The sequence below is a fragment of the Canis lupus genome, chromosome 26 (genome assembly GCF_048164855.1).
Source record: "Canis lupus baileyi chromosome 26, mCanLup2.hap1, whole genome shotgun sequence".
In the NCBI taxonomy this organism is placed as follows: domain Eukaryota; kingdom Metazoa; phylum Chordata; class Mammalia; order Carnivora; family Canidae; genus Canis; species Canis lupus.
In genome coordinates this window covers 12,464,663-12,481,398 of record NC_132863.1, presented here as the reverse complement: position 1 = coordinate 12,481,398, position 16,736 = coordinate 12,464,663, and the positions used below count along the sequence as shown (strand labels likewise).

General features: G+C 41.0%; 1 long non-coding RNA gene across 1 annotated transcript in view; it reads left to right on the top strand.

Moving 5' to 3' along the window:
- LOC140617847 (uncharacterized) overlaps positions 1-16,736 on the top strand; it is an 81,152-nt gene that overhangs the window by 42,914 nt on the left and 21,502 nt on the right. The window contains exons 2-3 of the long non-coding RNA XR_012017993.1: positions 5,419-5,521; positions 16,000-16,129. This is a non-coding gene — a long non-coding RNA (uncharacterized lncRNA). The remainder of the gene's footprint in view (positions 1-5,418; positions 5,522-15,999; positions 16,130-16,736) is intronic.

Here is a 16,736-nt window from a genome sequence, read left to right as displayed (position 1 = left end):
CAGTAAAATATACATAAGATAAAATGTACTATTTTAGCCATTTAAATGTACAATTCATTGGCATTGAAAGCATTCACAATATTGTGGAACTATGACTATCTGTGGTGGTTCATTTTATCTGTCAACTGGACTGGGCTAAGGGATGATGCCCAGACAGCTGGTAAAACCTTAAGTCTGGGCCTGTCTCTGAGAGTGTTTCTGGAAAAGATTAGGATTTTGTTTGGTAGACTGAGGAAAGAGATCCGCCCTCACCTATGTGGGAGGGCATTATCCAGTTCTTTTGGGTCTGAATGAAGCAAAAAGGCAAAGGAAGGGGGAGATCCTTCTTCTTGATCCATGGTCTGCTGCCTTCAGATATCAGAGCTCCTGGTTCTTGAACCTTCGGACTCTGGGACTTCCACCAGTGGCTGCCTGGTCCTCAAGCCTTTGAACTTGAACTGAATTATACCACCAGCTTTTCTGGTTCTCCAGCTTGCAGATGGCATATTGTGGAACTTGGCCTTCATAGCTGTGTAAGCCAATTCCTATAATAAATCTCCTCGTATATATAGCTATATATATCCTATTGGTTCTGTTTCTCTGGAAAACTCTGACTAATACACTCTATTTCCAGAATTTTTCATCACTCCAGACATCACTTTTAAAGTTAAGAATTTCAAAAATTTTACCTTTACGTATATATATGTAAAATTGATTGATTGAAGAGAAAGAGAGAGAGCACAAGTGAGCAAGGGAAGGAGCAGAGGGAGAGAGAGAGTCTCAAGCAGACTCTGTGCTCAGTGTGAAGCCTGATGTGAGGGCTCAAATCTCATGACCTGCGTGACCTGAGCTGAAATCAAGAGTCAAGCACTTAACCAACGGAGCCACTCAGGCACCTCTATCTTTACATATAAGAAAAACATTCTATTACCTTCAGTATATGGTGATGTCTGCCCTCTTGTTCACAATGGTGGCATCAGCATCTTGTGAGCATATTATCAAGGCTTCTTTCTCAGAATCTGTGCAGTGAGGGGTCTTGAGCTTAAGTTCATTAGCTTCATGATGAACCCATCTCTGTGTATTTATGTCTAAAACAACTATTTTTTCTATTTGCTGAAAATCACCTAAGTTCTGATCTTACAAATAAAGCAAAAAATGGAAGAGTTATTTTTGGTGTTTCTGGGACCAACATACTGATTGGGTCTCTACATTTCAGCCCATCTTCCTGTCATGCTTGGGTTAACATCATCTGTGGATGGGCTTTTCCTCAGTATCATCTTAGACCCAGTCAGGAAGGACCCTTGCTCTAAGCCCTGTGCTTTGGGGGGCCCCATGCCTGTTATGGTCCTGAGGCAAAGCCTTCTTGTCTACCTTACTCTTTGGGCAGCTAGGGCCCTAAAATTTCTTTCCAAAGGGCCATAAAAATTTTGTTTTCATAGCCCCCATTTGCCTCTTTCTGAGGTCCACCCTTCCAAAGGTATATATACCCTGATGCCCAGGGGGTAGCCAAAGGTGGCTGTTTGAAGTATGGGAGAATGTGGATGAAAATTAAATTTGCAGGCTAGTATCTGAAGATGTTTACTCAAGACACTTTACAGGGAGGATAGAGCTAGGGAATGAGAAAGGAAGAGGGCTAACCCACAGGTCTGGGACTGGAGCTGGCTCTCCTTGCACCACTGTGTTCCAATATGATTATCCAAAAGGGGTCCAAACATTCAAAATTGCAATTTGGCCTTTCAGATGATTATGATGGAATAATATATTCCAAGGTATAAGGTCAGAACATGCTTTATATAGTGGTTTGTGGTTAGAGTGGTTTATCACTTTTAAGTACTCAGGCATATGCAATGTGGGCCATTGTTACTATCCTGTCCTAGTCTCGTAAGTAATAGGAATGGTCCTGATCTTTTTTTTTCTTTCACTCATTTTGCTAAACACAATCTCATTGGGCCAGATACCTGGATACATACAAATTATACTCATGAAGAGGCTCTTGTTTACTTAATAAGAATCCTGTTGTCAGGCAGTCTCTGGGTTGGTTGAATAACTTGCGTAGCATCAAAGGCTCAGGCATTGCCTTCCTTCTCATCTGTCATCTTCAGAATAGGGGTGTCTGACCTCATGTCACAGGATGGCTGCCTGAGTAAATATCAGGCTATTGATATCACACTGTCTGATGATAGTGCTCTGAGCAAGAAGCGAGGAGACATCAAGCAGGTTTTCTTCCCCTCATATCTCCTGTTCAGTGTGAAAAGTCTTACCCAGATGCCCCAGCAGAATCCTCCATTCATCTTATTGGATAGAACTTGTTACATTATCTATATCTAGACAAATTAGAGGTAAAATGGAATGTGTTTAGACCAAATTGGATGTGTTACCTAGGAGTTGGGCACATTACTACCTGAACACAAAAATTCAGGTTACTTTCAGCAAAAAGACAGAGAGAACTTGCTTTAGGCTGGTAAGCCATAACAAAAGATAGAAAGAATAGTTACTTCTCATAGACTTATAAAGGAGGATTAGTTACTAAGAAGTAAAGAAGGGAAGGACATTTGTCACAGAATAGAAAAAGCAGCCACAGCTGAGCTTGTGATCAGCAGATTGTGAGAAGAGAATGTTCAAATGAGGTTCTGTGGGTCTTCATTAAAAAAGGTGAGTGATTAATAACATTGAATTTCCTTAAATTTATGGTTTGTATTTGTTACATAGCACATAACTAATAAATAATGTCTGAGGGATTAATATTGTTATTCTCCATCAATATTTTCATGATGTTGTTTTACCAGAATTAACTGTTGCTAGGAGAAAAATCAACTCTAAACCCTTCCGTTGCTCATGAAGTAAAAACGACTTAATCAGTTCATCCTAGAATAAATGAAAAAGAGTCTTGAATCACATTTAAAATCATGATGAAGGGGGATTCCTGGGTGGCTCAGCAGTTTGGTGCCTGCCTTTGGCCCAGGGCGTGATCCTGGAGTCCCGGGATCGAGTCCTGCATCAGGCTCCCTGCATGGAGCCTGCTTCTCCCTCTGTCTGTGTTTCTGCCTCTCTCTCTATCGTGCTCTCTCTCTGTGTGTCTCTCATGAATAAATAAATAAAATCTTTAAAAAAAATAAAATCGTGATGAAGCATTCAACTTCTAACATTCCAAGAAGAGGGATCTGAGTTTGACTTCCCTTTGTCTTATCTGGTCCACGAGCAAAGATGTACATAAGGAAAGTGCATAGAAGCCAACAAAGTGCCATACGTCCAAAGGCTGCTCAAGTGTCTGACCCTGAGGAAATTCTTACATTGACCTATCACTTGCCAGCTACTTGAAGCTTACATCCTGGTGGTAGCAGGCTTATGGTGTCCTTTTTCTATCTAAAGGATAAGGCATTTACACGGACCATAAATATATTGACCTATAGATACCACATATATAACAAATGGCCTGGAGGATAGAATTACATCTCAGTGGCTACATTTCTACACTGTCATGCTAAGTGGCATTTTGGGTTAGGAAGGGTCTATGATAGAAGTGAACTCTGTTTTGGGAAGTGACGTGGCAGGAGGCCACAACGTGGGGCTGACTTTTATATGGTAGAAAATTCACTCTGTACTGATTAGGCTTTTTTCACAACATTTTGGCCAAGTTCCAAGAACAAGCATCATCCCCACCTTCGCTCCTCCCTCCTCTCCCCAGACACAGAAATAGAAGCTGCCGGTTTCTTAATGCCTGGGCTGGGGAATTGGCATGGTGTCCCCTCTGCTTCATCCTGTTTGTCAAGCAGAGAGCCTGGATTCAAAGGAAAGGGATAGGGACATAGATTCCACCTCTTGATGGGAGGAGTATGAAAGAATTAGGGAGACATATTTTAAAACAATCACATCATCTGAAATGTCATCTCCTCCTAGAGGCCCTGATTGGCCCTCCCCACAATCACTGTCTGTCACAATACTTCTTGGATTTTCTTCATAGCACAATTACCTAGACTTCTCCGTGAATGCATTTATTTAATCGCATAATTGTAATGTCACTCCCTGCCAAGTATGCATTTTCTGAGACAGCAAGAATTTTAGGGATATTGTTCACAGCTACATTCCTCAACCCCCACAGCATAGTAGGGACCTCATAAGCACACAGTTGGTACACTGTTAAGTATTTGTTGAGTACATGAAATGTTTATCAACTAATTTTTCCAACAGGTCAAAACAGGGATGTATCTCATACCCACCACTGATACTTGTCCCCTAGCTTCCTTTTATAATCTGGGGCTCTTATTAATATGGCCACTCCCAGACCTGAGAATCCAGCTAATTATCACAGACTTAACCAGTGAAGCTGTAACTCGAAGCTTCCTGGAATCAGCAAGAGCGTGGCTGATTGTAGCCTTATGAAATGCAAGTACCCTGTCACACAAATTCCCAGCTCTGACATGAAAAAGTTGGATTAGGAAATAGCTAAAGAAGAGATATTCATGAAGGCATAGCTTTCTGAGGTGCAGAGAAGAAAATGTCTCGGTGTATTTGTTACTGTCCGTGATTATAGTTGCTGGGAAGCAAACAGTAACGGCACAGCCGCACAGCCGTACTTCTGAGAAAATGGGCTGAGTGACTTATTGCCTGTTGGTTCAGAGCTTGCAGATCTGTTTTCCAAAGAGCAGCCAGGATAAAGCTACAGAATAACATGCAGCTTTTTACTTTCTCCCTTTCTCCTGGGTCCTTTATTTGGGTCTGGGAGGAGCAAGCTGAGTAGGGAAGGGAATAAGAGAAGCTCACGTACCAGATTCTGTGTGTTGCAGACTGGGGAACCGCAAGATGGATTTTCACCAGACTTCAGTTTTCATTTTAAATTAGTGATGCATCTCCATTAACGAGGGCAGACCTCACCATGATTGTGCATCTCTATTTCTTTTTGGAAGAAAATAAAGTCAATTAAAATCATTGCCTTTGAGAAGGAAAGCAATTCACACAGTCTTTTATTAGTAGCACAATGATGTTGTTTTCCTTTGTTACCAAGACAGCAATTAACAGATTTCTAATGGCACAAAGGTGGTGACAAGTAAAATAGGCTATTAGGAAGGTGGCTGCTTTCAGACCTCTAAACAGAGTGGAAAGCTTGAAGGATTTAAAAATAAAATAAGATGTATGCTCTATGTATGCTCTATGCTGTTGGACTCTTCACATGAATGTATAGACCTGCTTCCAGTCACAGCCCTTATGTTGTTTGGTTGAATGATATTTCCTTGTGTATCTCAAGTATTAAAATGATGCAAAGCAAACTTTAAGTCATTTCTGGAAAGTAAGAAGGGGTTTTAGAAGATTTGATAGCTGTAGGATTCCAGGTGTGAGTTTTGGTAGTTGTTTTTATACATGGTATATTTTAATTCTTATCATTTTTATTTTTGAATTTATTTATGTCTTAAAAATATTTTTTTTCCTGTTTTGTTGATAAAGAAACAAGTTCGGCTTCAGGAGAAAACTAAAAGAAATGCCTTGTGGAAGTTGGTGACATTTTCCTCAAGAAATCCCCATGAGACTGAAGAAAGAAATCAATGAGGTAACAGCATTTGACAAAGATCAGTGAGAAAAATAGAAAAGGACCCAGGTCTTCTGATACAAATGAGACAGAATAAGGAGAAAAGTCAGTACAGAAAAGAAACCTAGTACGGTCAACATAGAAGTCTTCGTCTTTCCTTTCATTCTAAAATTTCATCCATTCCCCCAATCTACTTCTGAAATGTCACCATTCTTCTGGCTTACCAGGCTGGAATATTCTATTTTGATTCCTTCTATTTCTTTGTATTTTATCTTTTTGTCTTTCCCTAAAATTAGACCTCTAGATGTGCCATTTACGTCTATCTTGTTTTTCTCATAATCATTCTTTTCTGTTGTTGTTTTTAAATGTTTACATTTCCAGGTTGGAGTGAATGTTTGGTTTAGTCATAGATCTACTGAGCTTGTGTATAATATCCAAAGCAGAATTTTCACCAGATGGGTGTAAACATGGGGTTGGAATTCAGGAGAAATCTCAGGGAAATCCGAATTTGAAACCCACCCATGAAAAGACACAGTGGAAGGTTTCAACTGAACTGAATGGAGATAGAGACAAATTAGGTTCAAAAGCCTGTTCTCAAGGTTAATGGAAGCAAGAAAGAGAGTCCAGAGGAGGCGATCTGGGAAAGGAAGGTCAAGAACACAGTCAGGGGCAGTACCCTGGGAGGCAAAAAAGACCTGAGCTTGAAGGAATTATTAGATATTATAAAGACGTTCAAGAAGGATTAAAAGTAGGAGCAGCTGGTTGAGTGTGATATTCAGGAGGGGACTTTCTAGGTTTAATAGAGTCTTAATGAAAGCAATTTGAATGGGAGCAGAGTGACCTGTAGTGATGAAGTTTAAATGGGAATAAATGTCTTCAAAATGGGTCTGAAAGCTTCTCAAGTCATGCTCATCTCTTCCGTTGTCTTGGTTTGGGTTTCCCCACTCCCCTCCCTAGATAGAGGCCAAGGGAAGGGCTTGAGTGCAGGTAGTTTATTATGTAAAATGATCCTAAGGTACAGGGGTGGGGTCTGGGGAAGAGAGAGACAAAAGGTGAGAAGGTGATGGGAGGCTGGGTTACAGAGCCCATCCAGCTAAAGCTGTTTGTACCTCAGAGGCTGAAGGCAGAGTAAATGTTAGGCTAGCTCCCTGCTTCTTATTTCTTCCAAATCCCAACATTTTTGAAGCTCTTGCTTCAGTGTTGTTGGAGAAACATCTCACCCTGATACATCTCACCCTCTACTTACCCTGATAACCTCACAGACAATCCCCACCCAACTCTAATGATGATTTCAGCTCCCAAATGCTTGCTCACCTGTTCACCTCTCTTTACCTTCCAAATCTTAAATAGTATCATTTATTTGACTCATTGGGAGAGAAAGTCTCCCTGCTTCTTGAGATCACTCGGTTTATTACTTTCAATCCCCTCCCGCTCATTGGATTTAGGTTTTTGGACACAAAAACCAGAGTGTCTTTCAGACAACATCTACATATTTATCATCTAAGACACCTCCCCACCAAAACACACACACACACACACACACATACACACACACGCACGCACACACACATACGCTGTGAAGCCAATGGATAAATACTCCCTTCTTCTCTCCTCCTGAGGGCAGTCAGTGGTGCTTTTATGCCACGACTAATGAGGTTCCTAGCAGGATGGAGCCATGTAATTAGATAACATGCCCTTGGACTGGCCTCCTTTCCTTCTTCATCTTACTCTGGGAGTACTGAACAAGAGAAGAGATGGGGAACATAAAGTAGAGGAAATCATAAATGGGTATCTCCAAGTAATTATATTTGACTTTTAATATCTTCAAATGGATACATAGTTGAATGGGAGAAAAGGAGGACAATAAAATAAGAGAAAACCATAAGTTGATATTTTAAAAAATATCATCCAGCCACAAAAGCTTTATTTTTTTTTAGCTTGACTATAATAAGCTATACACTCATTGAGATTAGGCACTATATACTACCTATATTTTATCCCCTTACATTGCCTAATATGATAGTGGGCATATGGTCATGGTTGCTGTTCTTGCACATTGGTTATATCTGTTGACTCTGAAACATTGTTAAATCTAAGGAATATAGAACTTGGTTATTTTTTTCATAGTCTTTGCACAGTATGTACTTCTAGTATGATCAGTTGTAGCTGTTTATGCTAGAAATCCTTTCCTGCTGTCTCATCAGAAAACTCATGATTCGTTTAGTGTGTAAGAAATGCCAAGAAGCACACAAACACATACCATTCTCAATGCCTTCTTTGTATTCTACCAACGTTAGGATCACTTGTTAATATTCTCAGAAAGTCTGTCCTTTTTTAAAAAAAAATATATTTTATGTATTTACATATTTATGCATTTGGAGAGTAGGGGGAGAGGCAGAGAGAAAGGAAGACAGAGAATCCCAAGCAGACTCTCTGCTAAGTGCAGAGCCTGACACAAGGCTTGATATTATGACCCTGAGACCATGACCTGAGTGGAAATCAAGAGTTGGATGCTTAATCAACTGAGCCACCCAGGTGCCCCCTCAGAAATTCTAATTTAACCTGTGTTGTTGTCTATCAGTTCATAGATTTTTGTGAAATTAACAATTCTCTGTTACATTATAACTCGGGCAGACTGAACATTCTTGGTTATTTTCACTTTGTCTTCATTTCCAGAGATTAATGTCACTGAAGTTGACACTGAGCAATGGTTTAGTCCAACCCTCTGTTCCTATTTGGACAGCAGGCAAAGCACCCATACTTAATGGTTTTCCTTTTTAGTAGCAAGGAAATAGTTCAGTGATTTAGTTAATGTATACTGTATTTTAAAAATGTTCCCAACTAACCTCAAACCTAAACAAACATTGAACGAAGATTCTATATGAAGATCTTTCATACCTTATTTTTGACAGAACCTAGTAGCCCCACATAAAGGTTCTACAGGCTGTTCTTGGGAGCAGGAGAAGGAGGAAGAAAAGATAGCCCATTTCCCCCACTATGTCTGCTGCAGATGCAGCTGATATTAGAAGTAACTGGACATTTTACTTGCTAAGAAAGGACACAGATGCTTCTCAATTCATTATATAGGAGCTTTGTATCCAGTTGTTAAACTGTTATTCTCTTGGTTCTGCTACTAACAAACTCTCCAGCTCAAGGACCCAGATAGATGTCCCTTTTGCCCAATTCTCCCTAAGGACAAGGGGATCTTACTTATAGCATGACTTCTGTGTATCTTACTGGGAAACAATGTCTAGTAAGATGATACTCAACCATATCTAGGTGATAGAAATTGTCTGGGCAAAAATACCTTTCCCCTGAAAATCTCTAATATTACCAAAGAACATTCTCACATAAAATATGACATAACAAAGACTATTCCCACATAATATATGACATAACAGCTTCTAATATAACCATGGAAGGGTCCCCATCCCTGTAAGCAAACATTAGTAACGCATGTTGGGGTGATAGTTTTGTCTTTCCCCTCAGACTCAAAAGTGGGCTAGATCATATTATGGATGTGCTAGGTAGGGTTCTCCATCCCGGCCACTGAGAGACTTTGTCCTGGCTAATGATGTCAACAGGTTCTGGAATCCCTTGAGGGAAAAACATTTAAAAACCTTAAAAATTGTATTCTTCTGCAATTCCTAGAATGATATTTTTCATGTAGATATTCAACAAATGTCTCTAGGAATGACAAGGTGAATACAAAGGAAGAACAAATTAGACAACGCATGCTGGCCACAGTAATTAGAAACTTCTTATATTAGTCAAGACTTTGCGGCTGGAAGTAAGTGATAGAAACTGAACACAAGTTAGGAATTTGATCACTCCATTAGGAGATTAAGGGGAGGGACTGACCTTAAGAACTTCTGCAGAGACCAACAGAGAGTCTCATGCACTGCAGGGAGAGATGCAGAATGGGACAGCCACTTTGGAAAACAGCTTTACAGTTTCTTATACAGTTAAATATATCTTTACCATATGAACGAGAAATCCTACTCCTAGACATTTACCTAAATTGGATGAAAACCTGTGTATGCAAATATTTTTAGAAGCTTTTCATAATTGCCCCAAACTGGAAGCAAATGTTTCTCAACAGGGAAAAGGTTTATCCATGCAATGGAATAATACTCAGCAATAGAAAGGAACAGACTAGTGATAAGAATGGTATCGGTATTTATAGGGATACTTGCATGGAAAAATCTCAAATACATTGTACTGAGTGAAGACCCCAAATATCACATACTATATGAACTATTTATATGACAGTTTTGCAAAGGGCAAACTCTAGTGACAAAGAAAACATCCATGGCTGCCAGGATGTAGGAGGAGGAGTGACTGCCGACAGACATGCTGGGTGATGAACGATTCCACATCCTGATTGTGATGGTGAACACACAACTACATACACTTTCCAACTCACAGAACTCTACACTACAACAAAATTAAACTAAAAAGTTAGATAATAAAAAAGGGCCTCCCACCTTCTCTCTCTCCTTTCTCACCCAGAATGTGAATGAGTCTACTGGCTTTCTCTGTCTCTCTTTCTTGTGATTTTTACTGGGCACATTCTCCTAACACATGGCTTCCCCTGTGTGTGGGTGCATTACGCACAGGCGGAGGCTCATGTCTATTCAAGTTAGTAGCTTCAGAGAAGAGGGGACACATCTTGTCTATAAATATATAAATATAAAATCCCAGGAAAGGGCTCCTTTGGCCCATTTTGGGTTGAGGGAACCTCTCTTGGCCATTTTGACCAGCCTGATGGACTGCTATTTTTGTAAATCATGTACTTATTCCTGTGGCCACAGAGGTGGGATAGAGTGATGAACTAGGCTCCCCTAGTATCACATGGAACTGGGAGGTGGTCTCACTAGAAAGGGGAGGGGATGCTGGGCAGACCAAAAAAGCAGAGACCACTCTTTTACAGATTGTCCATTTGCAGGGTGCAGGGAGGCCAATAATTGGTGACTTTAATGCATTGAATCATCACAAGCTGTTACAATCAGGCATCCAACTCTGTCACGTTGGATGACAAGTAGAACCACTGGGGGCTTTGAGATGTCTGCTTAGAATAGTTACGTCCTTGTTCCTGTTGCTATTGTTGTGCCAGTGAGTGTGTGTCTGTATATATATATATACACACACGTATATATGAGTCATTTTATACATTTATAATGTCTAAATACATATATAAATATATATATATGTATTTTTTCTTTTTCTGGATCACATTTTTTTTTTAAGATTTTATTTATTTGAGAGAGAGTGAGAGCACAAGAAGGGAGAGGAGCAGAGAGAGAGAGGGAGAAGCAGATTTCCTGCTGAGCAGGGAGCCTGACGCAGGGCTCGATTGCAGGATCCCAAGATCATGACCTGAGCTGAAGGCAGAGGCTTAACAGACTGAGCTACCCAGGTGCCCTATGGATCACAAATTCTTCTGAGAACGTAATGAGAGCTTTAGATCAACACCCTTGATAAATGGAGGGGGCATTCCCCCCATCTGCCCTCTAGTTCATGAATTTCAAGAAAGGATCATGATTCTCTAACATTAGCCTGTATTATATTCCCCTAGAGGGCTTGTCAAAGATTGCTGTGTCCTGCCCCAGAATTTCTGATTCAGTAGAGCTGGGATGGGACCTGATACTGCATTTTTAACAGGTTGACACGTTCCCAGGTGATGTGGATACTGCTGGCCCAGGGACCCAGATACGGCAAACCACTGCTCTCAACCAAAGATTAATGGTTCTGTCACTAGGTCTGCTATATCATGCATCTCCATTTCTGCAATTTTTCCAGAGTGAGACTTAATCACTAAAGAGTCTCAATTTGTGTTTATTATAACTGCTGCACTCTTGATGCCTCTCTTAGGGCACCATTGGGATCAAAATAGCAGTGTTAAATAGCTCCTCATGTATTGATTCATATCTTGCAACCGAACTATTTAAAACATGAACAATGTTCTTCCAGGGGATTGACGGATATTAGAAATTGGCCTTTAAAAATCACTTTAAAAAGTTAATCTTTATTGTAAAAAGAGGCTGCCTTTTTAAGAGTCATTTGTATGCTTTTAGTTCTCCCACTAAAAAAAGAAACACCTAATAATTAATATTCATATGTTTTTACATGGCAAATACCAGACTGTATAAACAATTTTATTCCTATTTTTGCTTAATATCCTATGTGTTTCCTCCCAGCATTCCAACACTTTTAAAAACAGGATTTCTTGGGGTGCCTGGGTGGCTCAGTCAGTTGGGCCTCTGACTCTTGATTTCAGGTTGGGTCTTAATCTTGGTGTCGTAAGTTTGAGCCCTATATTGGGCACTATGCTGGGCATGGAACCTGCTTAAAGAAAACAGCAAAAAACCAGGGATTTCTCATCGGAGGCACAACACTATCACATGGATATCTCAGAATTTGCAAAACCTTCTTGTGTTTTGCTCTAATCAAAGAAGTTTCTTATTTTTAAAGTTGAGAATTATAAATAACAATTTAAGCATACCTTCAAAAATAAACTGATGGTCTCCCTCAAGTAAATACTCTAGTACTATTCTTGCCATTCCTGCTGTTGCAATGAATGGATTAATGAATCTGAATTGTTAAGACTTTTCTTTATTTTTTACAAATGCCAAGCCAAATTAGACTGATTATCAGGCCTGGGACATTTGTGTAGGGTTTTAGGTTCTGAATGAATGAAGACTTTGCAGGCAAATTGCCGCTATGTGGTCACTCCTCAACCTCTTTAATCATACCTTGCACTGCCTTCCAGTTTATTTTTTTATTTTATTTTTTATTTTTTTTGAAGTTCTATTTGCCAACATATAACACCCAGTGCTCATCCCATCAAGTGCCCTCCTCTGTGCCCATCATCCAGTTAACCCATTTTGTTTTTTATTTAAAACCTAAAAGGCAGCTTTTTAGTGAAGCACATAGAAACATAAAGGCCCTGGAAATGATTGTGAGACCCAAGAATGAAGATTTCCTTATGCCCTTTCTTGTGCAGTCTGGGTGGGCCACGCACAGATTTACACAGATTTACAAGGCATTTGTGGCTCCTGGTGACAATATGGATGGTGTTCTGACCCTCAAGGATCCAATTCATGCAATTCCACTTGCAATCCTGACTTCTCTCTAATGGAGGACTGTTCTCCCCCAACTTTCTTTTAATTCCATGGCCCTCATGGTCATTTTGCTATCTTTTCACCCCTATTGTAGATCCATTTCTGAAAGAAGTTGACTGAGACTCTGAGATTTCCATGCAGGAATTCTTTTGATGGGTTCTCTTGGGATCCTGTGTAGGAGAGTGAAAGAGGCAGGTTGGACCCGGGGAGAATTTGGGTTGTGATCCAATTGTCACAGAGGACTCATCTGACCTAAGCTAGGGTAGCCCTGTGTCTCCAGTTGGGGCATGCATTTGGGCCTTCATACTCTGATTTGGCATTCAGTGCATACAGGCTGTACCCTGGATGGGACATGATCTTGGTGAGGACACTTCTCAGGGAGGAGCTCAGTTCTACACCAATAGCTGCTGACAATGTTGAAAGCTAGGAGGATGAGAGGCTTTGCATGATATGCTCTGGCATCCATTATAACCCATGTTGTTGCAGGCATAAAGCTCCATTGCTTGGCCAGTTTCCATAAGAAATATGTCCAAGTAAAGTATTTAATGAGTATAATTTAACCAGGTTTTGGAGATTGTGGGAGCGGTCTTTCCACCATGTCCTTGGCTCATTTCCTTCTTTCTCCACTCCCCCAGTTCTGTCCCCATCTCCCACTTTCAGAATCTCCCTTCTTCACTTTCCTTCTCTTCTGCAAAGCAGAATATGGCCCCTTCTAATCCAGAAGCCAAAGGCCAATTCTGAAAGGAGATAGAGCTTGAAGGCTTGATGCCTTCCAGTAAACTGGCCTACCTGATAACCTCCAAGTTGCCTGGCAGACAGACTCAGGTCTTTCCATTGTCATTGTCCAGTAAGGCTTTCTTCTTTCCTTGTGGCGTTTTCCTGCAGTGACCCAGGCATTCAGGCCCTTGCTGTCTGGAGGTTAACCTATAGCTCATCTCTAGCATGCATTCCCCCCAAGGACAAGGAGTCTGCAGGGTCAGGAATGTACCTACCCAGAGGCCCTACACCTTTGAGACCAAGCAGCAGGAACCCAGTTGTATATGTTCCCTATTGTTACTATGCCAAATTATAACAAACTTAATACCTTAAACCAACTCAAATTTATCCAGGAGTCAGAAGTCTGAGGTGGGTCTTATGGGACTAAAACCAATGGGTTGGCAGGGCTGGGTTTCTTTCTAGAGGCTGTAGGGGAAAATGCGTTTTCTTGCTTTTTTTCTAGCTTGTAGAGGCCACCTGCATTCCCCTGATCCCCTTCTCTCTTCAAAGCCAGGAGTGGCTGGTCTAGGGTTTCTCACATTGAAATACTCTGACTCTTACATTTCTGCCTCCCTTGTGACTACATTAGGTCCACGTAATAATTCAGGCTAATCTTAGTTTAAGGTCAGTTAATTAGCAACCTTAATTCCATCTGCAATAATCTTATTTGTCCCTTGTCAAGTAACCTAACATATTCACGGATTCTAGGTATTTGGGTGTGCACATCTTCGAGAGGCCGTATTCTGCCCACCACACCAGGACTCCAGGATCCTCCTCCTAAACAGACCTAAACTCATCTGGTCTGTACTCTGAATACAGCCCCATTATCAGTGAAAGCACCCTAGGGCTGGGGTGGGTGGGAGGGAGAAATCACTCTGTGGTTACCCTATTGTCCTGAAATTTTGAGTTATTATGAAAAGCAGACCCATTAGATTTATTTTGATGTTGCTAGAACATTTCTAGGGTAGTAAGAACATATCTGTGGTAAGCCAGGGTACTTGTTCTGAACCACAAAGCCTTGTAGCAAACCTCAGTGATTCTCAATCTTGCCAACCAGAGCGCCACATAATGAGTTTCTCTAAAGTGACAAGCGTCCAGGTAGCCAAAGCATGAAATAAACGGCTTTCGGTGTCAAATGATCAGAAGCGGAGGGGACTGCAGGCAGTAGACTGAGCATCTACATCTTGCGGCTCGAAGAGTTTGACGCCTTTCTTATTCTGAAAGTTAGTTAAAAGTTGATTTGTTGGGTCTTCTGTTTATGCTCAAAACTGTACTGCTGTGCCTCTGGTAACTGCAGAGCTCAGTGCAGTGTGGGTGCAGCTGAGAGGCCTCGGGATTCACCTTCCTGTCATTGCTTATTTCATTAGCTTTGCTCTCCTGTGATTCTTTGTGATTGGGCTCAGCAGTTCCCAGAGCGAATTCTTAACCTTTTGGTCCCTAATCCCTTCCTTTCCCCCTGAGGAAGCACTTGTTCCTTGTACTTCAATTTTCGTGGGATGCTTAAAATAAAACACTCTTGGCAGCTGACGTTGTATGAGGAATCGTCTCAGAGCATTTTCCTGGGAGTAGTGTCGAGGCACCTCTCAGGCAGCACATGCAAGGCTGGCAATTGGTTGATTAATCGAAAAAAAATAACAGAAAGCAGGGGGTCATAAAAAATGATTCATACATGCCTTAAACATTTTTATTTTAACTTAAAACATATAAATTGACATTCATTTGCCAATCTTTGATGTAAAGCGAAGGTCTTTTCTCTTAATTGGTATGATGTGTAGTCTTTCTTCATAAATCACACTTCTAATGCATCCCTTAAGATCCTCAACTTCGGTTTCTTTACATTGAAGCAAGAATTAAAGTGACTTGCAAAGCAATCTGATTGAATCATCTTCCACGACTGTTACAATCTCGCCCTGAGCTCTTCTCAGTTTTCTTAGCTACACCCAATCCAACAGTTTCTTACATTTTTACTGGCTTGCTTACATCAAACTCTTCTGAAGAATTCGACTTATTTTTTCATGGAAACATCTCTTCCTGTGCACTTGTATTTCATGGATTCTGTACACTTAATTTATATGCAATTAATTTGCTCACATAAAATGATTAGAATGCTAACATACTCGGTAAGACGCTCCGCTGACTCTTGGAAAGCACCGGCAAGTTTTCAAGTCGGAGTAGAAGTGCAATGGTTTACTTAGGGAGAAGCCTTTGAATGAAGGGTGTGGATATTTGGGGCTTCATGGCAGGTGCTGTCTCGGCCGCTCCCTCGCCTCTCCCTAGGCCCCTTTATCCACCTTGGACATCACTTACAGCCTTGAAGCCCTCCTCCCTCTAGTGACCAAGGACAGACTGAGAGTGCTGGAGAGCGAGCCTCCCAAGGAGCCACCCTCAATGAATGTGATTCATGAGGAGCAGGAGTTGATGGATGAACACTCTGGCTCCCTTGTGCTTTGGGGGATGGTTCTGGGACAGATTCTATTCAGTCCCCCAGGTGCCCACAGAGGTATCCCCTTTATTGGCTTCCTCTCCTATTGGCTTCTTTTCCCTGTTCTTTCAGGGGTTTTCCTCATATCACCTCGCAAATTTGCACCCAAATTCTCAACTCTAGGTCTTCTTTTGTAGGAACCTACAACCTGGCAATATGCTGTGTTGAGAGAATTGAGAGAGTGGACCTGGCAAGTCAATTGAATGGAAGCCACAGAAGAACCTTCCACTATTCTGGGAAAACTTTGGTCTCTCCTTCTTCAGACCTGTAAGCAATTTCCATTCTTCATTTTTTATACACATAGTGCTTTCTTGCAACCAATGTTTTGCTTTCTTTGTGGCAAACCTTGAGAAGACATGTCTTAGGGAATATGTTACAAGCTTCTCGCTGAGGCAAGAGTTGATTGGTGTCTTATCATCACAAGCCTCCTCCCCGAATTCGTCTCTTTCACTCCATTTGCCTTGAACGTTATAAACTGTCTATCCTGGGCCTTTGGCATCATCTGTGTCCCAGTTTCTGTTTCCCACTCTGATTCTTAGTTCTGCTTCACCTAGCCTTCAATGTACTGGTGGTTCTGGGCTCCGGACTACGGGAAACCATCACTTAGCTGAGACCCCACTCTTAAATGTATGCCCTAAAACTTCCAACTCTCTCTCTTTTCCTCCCTGCCCCTATTCTTACCTGTACTATGGTCATGGCCTCAGGCCCACAGGTGGACTCTAGATGGTATTTCTAATGCATGTCTTTATAAGTATTTTCCTATAAAGCTTACCTTCCCATCATTTAAAGCCATCTAAATGTTTTTCTTCAAAGATACACAATATTGAATTAATGCTCTTTCAGAAACAGAACAAAACCGTTGTATTCTGTCTCC